The following is a 12130-nucleotide window of genomic DNA, read 5'->3' as shown; positions in this document are numbered from 1 at the left end:
CTCCCAACTTTGTTGGAGCAGTTTGGAGCTGGCCCCTTCCTCTTCCAACATGACTGTGCACCAGTGCACAAAGCAAGGTCCATAAAGACATGGATGACAGAGTCTGGTGTGGATGAACTGGACTGGCCTGCACAGAGTCCTGACCTCAACCCCATAGAACACCTTTGGGATGAATTAGAGCGGAGACTGAGAGCCAGGCCTTCTGTCCAACATCAGTGTGTGACCTCACAAATGCACTTCTGGAAGAATGGTCAAAAATTCCCATGAACACACTCCTAAACCTTGTGGACAGCCTTCCCAGAAGAGTTGAAGCTGTTATAGCTACAAAGGGTGGACCCACGTCATATTGAACCCCATAGACTAGGAATGGGATGGCACTGAAATTCATATGTGAGTCAAGGCAGGTGAGCAAATACTTTTGGCAATATAGTGTATCTGCCACAAAGACACTAAACACTGAGGAACAGGCAGAAAATAGTTCAAATTGTGCTGGATTATCTTTAGACATTTCAGGTTGTTCATATTTGTTCAGGTTATTCACATTTTATTGTTGCAGGATAGTTCGTAAATGTAAATATTTTCATAATTTATTGTTATTTTTTGGACTAAAACAAAGACAAAAATTTGACGTCATTATTTATAGGCATAATGTAATATTATTTTCACATCAAACTGAGAAGAAAATCTGGAGTCATTATTGGTCTGTATGTGGAACCTGAAGTAAAATGAGTTCCACAGCCTTGACTGTGGAATTATTGCACTTTGTAAATTCATCCCAGGGCCCAGACTGAAACCTTTGGTGGGACGCATTTGGCCCCCGGGACACATGTTTGAGACCCCTGGGTTACACACTTTTCCACGACTGAGCCTTGTAAATGTAAATGCTGGTTTCACCTCTGGGCTTTTAAGTAAAGAGGACAGGAACGATTACAGATGAGGGATTTTTAGTGCAATCACCATTAGGACTGTAAGAAAATATCGGTTCTGCAATATATCGCAATATTTCATTTAACAATACTGTATCGATATTTAAAAGTACTGTATCGATATTTTTAGGTATTTATTCAAATGCAGATATTGTGGAGGTTCATTTTTGTTTTTTGTTTATATTTTATTTCTTATTATTTAACACTTTTTATTCAATAGTGTTAGTTCCTTTGTTTGGATTGAACTAAAATGCTGTTCTGATGTTAGTTCTGAACTAACAGAATATGAACATTTGAACAGGATCTGAAACTGTAATGTCTGTAAAACAGAATTTCAGTTTGAACACAGGAACATTTTGTGATATAACATTAGATCCTGTTGTGATCAAACAAAAATGTGTGTAGTATTTGTGCAGATTTCTGGTGTAATTAAATTTTTCCAGGAAATAATCATTTAAAAAAAAGAAACAAACAAGACCACCAGAGTGTGAATGTGAGAGCGAATGAATAATGGGTTAATAATGTAAAGCGCTTTGGGTGTCTAGAAAAGCACTATATAAATCCAATCCATTATTATTATTATTATTATTATTAACAAAAAATTACCTTTTTAACAGTATCATGATATATTGTATCTTAATCCTAGTATTGTGATTTGTATCGTATCCCCAGATTCTTGCCAGTACACAGCCCTAGTAATGAGACGAAGCGTGGCCAAGCCAACGGACAAATGAATGAAACGGCGACAGAATCATTGGCTCTGTTTGATTTGCGTCGACTGATTCAAAGGAGACCATCTGATAAATTGAGAGCGTGGGATGTACATTAGAATAGCAAGAGGCACCACTTTGTTGGAAGACATTCCCAACCAGATCACACCCCAACTCCCATTTGCAGACCCAGAGGGGAGAATGTCTCCCTTGTATGTGTGTGTGTATGTGTGTGTGTGTGTGTGTGTGTGTGTGTTTCAGTCTTGGTTGCTAGGAGGTGTGAGTTTTCAGGAGGTCCTGCTGAAAGCAAATGAAGGAGCACTTGTGTCAACATTCTGACGGCAGCGATGAGCCACAAAAGCCTGTCGGCCGAACATCCAAAAAGGCCGCATCGCCTCCGAAAAAGCAGGAGGTACGCTGCGAGTGCCCTGCTGCACACCAGTGAAATGAACAACCCCTTTTCCTGTCAGTCTTATTATTCATTTGAAATGTTGAAGTGCGGCTGTGTTTGCTTTTTTTTGTCCGTTTGGGGGAATCGGTGCCTTGGTTTCATAGAATCCAGGACAAAGGCTGAGTGAAGTTAATGGGGTGGGGGGGGTGGGGGGGCAACGGCAACAAGTGTCCCCAGCTGGTTGAATCAGGACATCGACCATCACGACCGAGGTTACTTTAGTTCAAAACCAACAAAGGAACTAACATTATTTCATACAAGAGTGTTAAATAATTATAAATAAAATATAAACAACAAAGAAAAACAACAAAAAAAGAACCTCCACAATATCTGCAGTTGAATAAATACCTAAAAATATCCATACAGTATTGTGAAATGAAATATTGCGATATATTGCAGAACCAATGTTTTCTTACAGCCCTAGTTGTAGATCGCATTTCTGCAATTTCCCATCATGCAGTTTCCCATGGAACAGAGCAAGGTTCTAATAGTTTTGGAATTTTCATTATAGTTTAGTTTTATTTAGTTTTGACTTTTTTTTTTCTCTAATTCAGTTCGTTTTAATTCGTTTTTAGAGCAGGTTTGCTAGTTTTTATTAGTTTTCATTTTTTTTCTAAATGCTTAGCTTTAATTTAGTTTTAGTATTAATTTTAGTTTCTTTATATCTTTTCTCTTCTTCTCCGTCGTATTCAAATAAATCCCAGACAGGACTCTGCTGCTTTCTCCCAACTTTAGTCTCCATGTTTCCAGGTAGAGTGGGGACCAGAAGACGACTGGAAACCACAAGTGACGGACCGTCAAGTGTCATATGGTGCCGCTAGCTAAAATTGCTCGATCAATTTCGTATCAATCCGACATTGACAAAGACGAAAACGAAGGGAATTTTATCCATATTTTTTATCCGTTTTAATTAGTTTTATAAACACACAATACAGTTTCAGTTAGTTATCGTTTTTTTTCTTTTAATTATACTTTTTATTTATTTCAGTTAACACAAATGTTTTTACAATTCTAGTTTTCGTCATTTCGTTAGTTTTCATTAAAGATAATAACTTTGGTGACAGCTACATGAGTTAGTTATTACTCAGCTGTAATGTAATCACTCACATGTACAGACTGAAAACTCAGAGTAATAATTATCCCTCTGGAGGACTGTCAGTGTTCGTCGTCAGCAGCTAATCTGATCCCAGCCTGTGTGCGTGATGTCCTTTAAATGTTTATGCCGCATGAATGTGTGGACTGAATCTATGCATGTGCTGGAGTTCGTTCCCTCCTCCAGAGCTCTTTGGTGGCTCACATCTAATGCCCTGAGCGGCAGTTAGTCCAGATGTTCGCTGTCTACGAGAACATGCTACTCTGGAACGTTTCCCACATGCTGTTTGGTGTGGTTAACTCTGCACCGGCCCCTTAACTTCAAAACAACCAGCGCTAAAAATAGTCCAAAGCTCTCAATCACACCAGACACTCCGAATGTCTGCGATAGCAGCGCACAGGGCTCACTGAACCCTTAAAGGCCCAAACGTCCACTTAAAAGACCCAAACGTCCACCTTTAACCTATAAAAGACCCAAACGTCCTCTTAAAAGACCCAAACATCCTCTTAAAAAACCCAAACGTCCCCTTAAAAGACCCAAATGTCCACCTTTAAACCATAAAAGACCCAAACGTCCTCTTAAAAAACCCAAACGTCCCCTTAAAAGACCCAAATGTCCACCTTTAAACCATAAAAGACCCAAACGTCCTCTTAAAAAACCCAAACGTCCCCTTAAAAGACCCAAATGTCCACCTTTAACCATAAAAGACCCAAACGTCCTCTTAAAAAACCCAAATGTCCCCTTAAAAGACTCAAACATCCATCTTTAGCCCTTAAAGACCCAAACGTCTGCTTAAAAACCCAAATGTCCACCTTTAACCCTTTAAGACCCAAACGTCCACCTTTAACCCATAAAAGACCCAAATGTCCCCCTAAAAGACCCAAACGTCCACCTTTAACCCATAAAAGACCCAAATGTCCCCTTAAAAGACTCAAACATCCACCTTTAACCCTTAACAACCCAAACCTTTAACCCTTAAAAGACCCAAATGTCCACCTTTAGCCCTTAAAGACCCAAACGTCCACCTTTAACCCCTAAAGACCCAAACGTCCACCTTTAACCCTGAAACACCCAAACATCCACCTTTAACCCTTACAGACCCAAACGTCCACCTTTAACCCTTTAAGACCCAAACATCCACCTTTAACCCTTAAAGACCCAAACGTCCACCTTTAACCCTTTAAGACCCAAACGTCCACCTTTAACCCTTTAAGACCCAAACGTCCACCTTTAACCCTTAAAGACCCAAACGTCCACCTTTAACCCTTAAAGACCCAAACGTCCACCTTTAACCCTGAAACACCCAAACGTCCACCTTTAACCCTTAAAGACCCAAACGTCCACCTTTAACCCTGAAACACCCAAACATCCACCTTTAACCCTTAAAGACCCAAACATCCACCTTTAACCCTTTAAGACCCAAACATCCACCTTTAACCCTTAAAGACCCAAACGTCCACCTTTAACCCTTAAGGACATTCTGGTGCAGACCGTGTTTGAAGCAGATCTGACACTCATATTCCTTTATAGTTAAACCCATTCTCAGGTTAATTCTCCAATTTCACATTTTGACCGAAATCTGTATTTTGGAAACTTCAGCCAACCAGCATTTAGGACTGGATTAGTCTGACTCACATGTGGTCAAATGTTACTACTTTTGTTCTGAAAGTATTTGACTTGTAGACCAGTGGAACCTTTGAATTTACTCTGAGCTTTTAGAACATTTACACAATCAGTGAATTAAACATTGGGAAATACGTGATTTTTACTGAAAACAAAACACATAATATATAATAAACACTGATAAATGATTTAAGAACAGTCAAATCGAAAGAGAAAAATTCATTTGGGAACTGCCACAAAAGTACCACTGGGTCTTTATGGGTTTAGACCAGTCTGGTCCTAGTTCAACCCCAGTCCAAGGTTCTAATAGTTTTGGATTTTTCATTATAGTTTAGTTTTATTTAGTTTTGACTTTTTTTTTTTTCTTTAATTCAGTTAGTTTTAGTTTTAAGAGCAGGTTTGCTAGTTTTTATTAGTTTTAGTTCTTTTCTTTTTTTTTTTTTCTCTTTTTTTTTTTCTCTGGGTTCAGGTCTAGGTTATAATAGTTTTGGATTTTTCATTATAGTTTAGTTTTATTTAGTTTTGACTTTTTTTATTTCTCTTATTCAGTTCGTTTTGATTCGTTTTTAGAGCACGTTTGCTAGTTTTTATTAGTTTTTGTTATTTTCTTTTTTTTTTTTTTCTTTTATTCCTTGTTTTCTTCAAGGTTATATTAGTTTTGGATTTTTCATTCAAATTTAGTTTTATTTAGTTTTGACTTTTTTTTTCTCTAATTCAGTCATTTTTAATTTGTTTTTAGAGCAGGTTTGCTAGTTTTGGTTAGTTTTTTTTTTTTTTTTCTAAATGCTTAGTTTTAGTTTAGTTTTAGTATTAATTTTAGTTTTGTCAAATCTTTTCTCTTCTTCTCCGTCACATTCACATAAATCCCAAACAGGACTCTGCTGCTTTAGTTTCCATGTTTCCAGGTAGAGTTCGGACCAGAAGACGACGAGTGAAGAGAAGTGTCGTATGGTGCCGCTAGCTAAAATTGCTAGAGTGAAATAGATCAATTTCGTATCAATCCGACACTGACGAAGACAAAAACAAAGGGAATTTTATCCATAATTTTTATCCATTTTAGTTAGTTTTATAAGCACACAATACAGTTTGTTAGTTATAATTTTTTTCTTTAATTATAGTTTTTTGTTTATTTCAGTTAACGAAAATATTTTTTTCAATTCTAGTTTTCGTCATTTCATTAGTTTTCGATAATAACCTCAGTTCAACCCCAGTCACGCTCCACGTACTGAATAAATCTGAAGCTAAATTCACAAGAGGAAAGTGATTTTCAAGTCGAAGAAAAGACAAACAAAACCCGAAGTTTTCTGTGCAGTAATATTTTATTTCAACTATACATGCTGTGTTAAAAAAAATCAACAAAAAAATCGCATGAAACAAAGACCATCATTATTTACACATTCACAGTACAGCTTTACAACGTTATCTACACGCTCAAATACTCTGAAGATCGTATATATATATACACAAGCCGGCCTGGCGTCACCACATCGCACAGTATTTAAATGAAAAAAAAAAAAGTACAATGACCAAATCTGGTTCATCTGCAAAACACACACACAGAGCTCAGACTGAAATATAAAGGCTTCGATTCCGATTGCAACAGAAAAACCCAGTTCATATTGCAATGTACAAGGCAGTTGTGTAGTGTGTGTGTGTGTGTGTGTGTGTGTGTGTGTGTGGAGTACACAAAAACAGCCCAAACACTGGTTGGATGACCGGTAGAAAATCTTTACATACAATCATCACCTGTAAACAAAATGTGGCTTTGGGCTGAACAGGCAAACGGACGCTCGGGTACGATCGATCGCAGATGTCATCGACTGGAAATGATGACCAGTCCTTCCCTGTCCTTCTGATTTATTTGGACGATCAAAAGCATTCCTGTCGCTGCAGTCTGGCTGAAAAACTCCAAATGCTGTGTGATCCCCGACGCTTGTAGAAGCTGATAACGTATTAACAGCCGATAACGTATTAACAGCCGATAACGTAATAAATTTGCCATTTTTAAAATGTAATAGGCCAATGACATAATATCTGGCCAATAACGTAATATTAGTCCTGAACCAAAAACGTAATAATTTTTGGCCAATAATGTTATAACTTATTGGCTGGTTATTATATTATTGGCCTGGTTAAAAAAAATTCTTTGCAAATGTAATAACTGTGCCAATAACATAATAAGTTATAACGTTACTGGCCAAAAGTTATTACATTATCAGTTCAGGACTTTTATTACGTCATCGGCTGTTATTACGTTATCTGTTCAGGACTTTTATTATGTTATTGGCCATTACTACGTTATCGGCCGATTATTATGTTCTCAGTTCAGGACTTTTATTATGTTATCGGCCGTTATTACATTATCGGTTCAGGACTTTTATTACGTCATCGGCTGTTATTATGTTATCTGTTCAGGACTTTTATTATGTTATTGGCCGTTATTATGTTATTGGTTCAGGACTTATTTAAGTCATCGGCTGTTATTACGTTATCGGCCGATTATTACATTATCTGTTCAGGACTTTTATTATGTTATCGGCCGTTATTACGTTATTGGTTCAGGACTTTTATTATGTTATCGGCCATTATTACATTATCGATTCAGGACTTTTACTACATTGTCGGCTGTTATTACGTTATTGGCCGATTATTACGTTATCTGTTCAGGACTTTTATTATGTTATTGGTCGTTATTACGTTATTGGTTCAGGAATTTTATTACATTATCAGCTGCTATTACGTTATTGTCAATTATTACATTATTGCTTCAGGACTTTTATTATGTTTTCAGCCATTCAGGACTTTTATTACGTTATCGGCAGTTATTATTCCATTATGGGTTGTTATTCCGTTATCGTCTTCTCCAACGCTGACGTGAAGCGCTGTGGCGTCACCACTGTCTTGAATCCATTGTCTGTGAGCAGGAGCGTCTGCGTCTGTGATCTCCACAGTGGAAGGTCTAACCACCCTTACATCCTGCATTCGACAGAATACATTCAACTGCACGGCACCGCTGCGTGGTTCGACCGACACCGTTCTATTCAATAACCGGCAGTAAAAAAAGGAGACAAATCGATCTGTTCTCCAAATAAATCACTTTCGACCGAAGAGCGGAATGTTTGGAATTGAACACGTTTTCCGTATCGTTTCGCTTTGAATAAAGTAGTGATTTTTCAACACGCATCCTGCTGCTCGTTTCTATGACGCCGTTTTAGGGCCACACGAGAAAATAAAAACACTTGTCACTGCGAGTATAAAGTCGATAATAAAATATAGAGATAAAACCTGTTTGAAGAGAATAAAGTCGAATACAACAAGAGTCATAATTTTACGAGAATGAAGTCGTAATATTATGAGAATAACGCCATATTTTCAGAATAAAGCCATAATTTTACGAGAAGAAGTGGTGACAGGCACAACAAGCCCCGCCCCTCACATGTATTTCGCCCATTGTAAGTAAATTGGAAGAATTTTTTTAAATCATAAAAATTTTGAACTTTGATCTACTTTTCCCAAAATGTAATCACATCTATTCTGGGTAACTGGTAATCTATAAACCCAATTCGATATGAATTCAACCGATAGTTTTGCAGCTAAAGTGTTAAAATACAAACAAAACAAACCGAACCAAAAACAATACCCACTGCCTCCTTTTCAGGGTGCAGAGTAATAACGTCGTAATTTAAAAACAGGCGGGAAAAATCTAATTTATAAGAATAAAGTCATAATGTAACCATCGATAGCACTGCAGTCGACCACTTCCAGTCAGTTCCTCCTCCACTAGAGAGGTAATTTGTTCCAAATCTGTTCGGTTCGTACAACAAAACACACCCAAACGTGTGCGAACTTTCTTCAAAGATGGTGGGCGGGGCTAATAGGCTCAGTCTTTGGCCTTTGTGCATAAACCCCAAATGAAAGTAGAACCTCAGAATGTTCCAAGTTTTCCATTATGCGACAAGTGGGTACGAATTTATTCTTGTAAATTAGGATATTTTTCCCGCCTTTTTAAAAATCACCGGTATAATGATAAATCGCGGTAAAATTGCAGACAGTTAGTATTACTGTTTAAATTCTAATTATCATGATAACCATGTTTGATTACCGCACTTTTAGGGGAAAAAACCCTACGTAAAGATCTGCTTTTATGTCAAATATTTGAGTATAGTTTTAATTTATTACAATTTTAATTTTCTATACCTAATATTTGGAACCAATATTCACTTTTTAAGTCTTTGAAAAGGTTCGTTAACCATCTTTGTGTTATTTATGCAAAAAAGTATATACCTTTTTCAAATCGGATTTTATATATTTTTTTGTGTTTTCTGGCCTTTTATGTTTTTATAGTAGGTTAAAGTGAAAAAATAATAGACAGATGAAATAGATGAAGTTGTGCTGAAAAAAAAGATTCCAAACATGGGTATAGTAAACATTTGTTTATATAGTATATAAAGGCAAAATCAGAAATACTAAAAAACGGCCTAAATAGGCTCAGACCACTAACGGTTCATATTTGAATGTTTCTGCAACAGAAGGTACATTGTGCCAATTATTTTGTTTTTTTTAAATACAACTTGGTTAAATTATTTCAGTGTATTGTATTAGTACTTTTTGAACATTTTGAGCACAATTTCAATAATACTGCGATAATAATGATAACCGTGATAATTTTGGTCACAATAAGCGTGATATGAAATTTTCATATCGTTACATTCCTAACGATGACATTATTCGCATATTACTTTATTCTTGTAAAATGATTACTCTTTTTGTATTCGACTTGTAAAATTCAATATTTTACAACTTTATTCTCATAGTGACAGTGTTTTTATTTTCTTACATGGCCCTAATACGCCGTTGTAGATTTCAAATCACTTCTATAAAATAAAATGATTTCTATAGTAAATGACAAGAAGGTACAGAAGACCAATTGACATTGCCAATATTCTACATACGGTAGTTTAGTGAATAAGGCACACAATGCACAGATTCAGGTTGACTTGCCTAAAAATATTCATACTCCTTATTTATAGTATTTCAGTATATACAGGATCTTGTCATTCCCAGCATGACTCATTTGGACACATATCGGTAAATGTAGAGTTGATTATACACTGGCCACGAACAGAAGCTGCACAGGGAACGTGAGCTGATGATAGATAGAGCAGTTTGTTCTAGAGTCAGTTCAATATGTTTTAATAGGATTAATGTAGAAAAGGTAGGAAATCAGGAAAAGTGTTGTTCTTTTTTTTTTTTATTAAAGGACACGTGTGTTTAAAAAGAAGAGACGTGGCCTGAAATGTTGAGTTCATGAACATTGGCTTAGACCATTGGTGTCGCTTTAGTTCACAGGTGTCAAACATGCGGCCTGGGGGCCAAATCCGGCCCGCCAAAGGGTCCAATCAGGCCCGTGAAATGTAAAAATTACACTAAGATATTAACATTGATCATTTTAGTTCAGGTTCCACATTCAGACCAGTTCAATCTCAGGTAGGTCATAATTAGTGCTGTAACACAGTATCGGTTCTGTAATATATTGCGATATTTCATTTCACAATACTGTATCGATATTAAAAAAAGCACTGTATCGATATTTTTAGGTATTTACTCAAATGCAGATATTGTGGAGGTTCATTTTAGTTGTTTTTTGTTTCTCTTTTTTGTTTATATTTTATTTATTATTATTATTTCAACTAAAATTTGAACTAAAATACTGTTCTGATGTTAGTTCTGAACAAATAGAATATGAACATTTGAACAGGATCTTAAACTGTAATGTCTGTAAAACAGAATTTCAGTTTTAAATCGGGAAAATTTTGCAATAGAACATTAGATCCTGTTGTGATCAAATATAAATGTGTTTAGTATTTGTGCAGATTTTTGGAATAATGCCATTCTTCAAGGAAATAATAATTTAAAAAAGAAACAAAACCAATCAAAAAATGGCCTTTCTAACAGTATCATGATATATCGTGATATATCATATTGTGATTTATATCGTGTCGCCAGATTCTTGCCAATACACAGCCCTAGTCACATATGACATATAAATACTCACAACTCCAATTTTTTCTCTTTGTAAATGTAAATGTTTTGATGTATTTACACTAAAACAAAGTAGAATTTTGCAAAAAAATATCTGAATAACCTGAACAAATATGAACAACCTGAAATGTCTTAAGAGAAGTAAGTACAATTTTAACAATATTCCACCTGTTACTAAATATTTTGTGTGTTTGTAGATCTACTGTGATCTGTAAGTTATAATGTACATGTTTAAATGATAAACTGAAACAGAATATTGTTAAAAATTACACTTTTTTTTTTACACTGAAGATATTAACAATCAAGGATGTTAAAATCATTTTAGGTCAGTTTAATATAAAGTGGGTCACTGTCTTTGTTTAAGTGTAAGAAAAGTAAAATTACACAGAAATCTTTACATTTACAAACTAGACTTTTACAAAAAATGTGAATAACCTGAAATGTCTTAAGAGAAGTCAGTGTAATTGTACCAATATTCTGCCTGTTACTAAAACTTTTGCGTATTTGTAGATCCACTGTGATGTGTACGTCGTGATGCACATGTGTAAATAAATAAACTAAAGCATAAAATATTAAAATTTCACTTACTTTCCTTACAAATTTTCAGGTTGTTCATATTAGTTCATGTTATGTTCAAGTACAGTTCATAGATGTAAACATTTTCATTATGTGATTTTACTTTTTTTCACTTAAAAACAGAGAGAAAACTTTGGAGTTGTCGTTATTTATAAGTTCTTACTCTATTATTTATGTTATTTTACTGGTTCCGGCCCACTTTAGATCATATTAGGCTGAATGTGGAACTGAACTAAACTGAGTTTGACACCCCTGCTTTAGTCTGTGGTGAATTTCTTAAATAAAACAGTAAAACAGTACAAAGGTGAATCACTTCTGTTCATAATTCATGTACGGTATGAGATGAGACGTGTGTTTTCTTCTAAACACCACTGCTACATAAAGACAGACGTTTTTCTTGAGCCACCGGTTTCATTCCAACACAGGAACAGTAGAGGCCTTTAGTCCTGGAGACGTGAAAGTTTCCACCGTGTTCAGTCACAACAGTGCGTTTGGTTTGATCAACTGCTAAACTGTATTTCTTGGCCTCTGTCGGCAATTTAACAACTCACTCACACACACGAGCAGATGTGCAACGCCCACGTCAGGAGCCATCTTAGTCTGGTAGAATAAAAACAAATGCATCTGTAGACTAATGCTGCGTTCCAGGCCGGTTTTTGAGCCCGTAAGTCACGACTTCAAACCACGACTTACAACTTTGTAACATTCC

This window comes from Sphaeramia orbicularis, chromosome 3 (assembly GCF_902148855.1).
Source record: "Sphaeramia orbicularis chromosome 3, fSphaOr1.1, whole genome shotgun sequence".
Lineage (NCBI taxonomy): Eukaryota > Metazoa > Chordata > Actinopteri > Kurtiformes > Apogonidae > Sphaeramia > Sphaeramia orbicularis.
The sequence above is the reverse complement of the archived record's forward strand: the minus strand, read 5'-3'. Positions refer to the sequence as shown.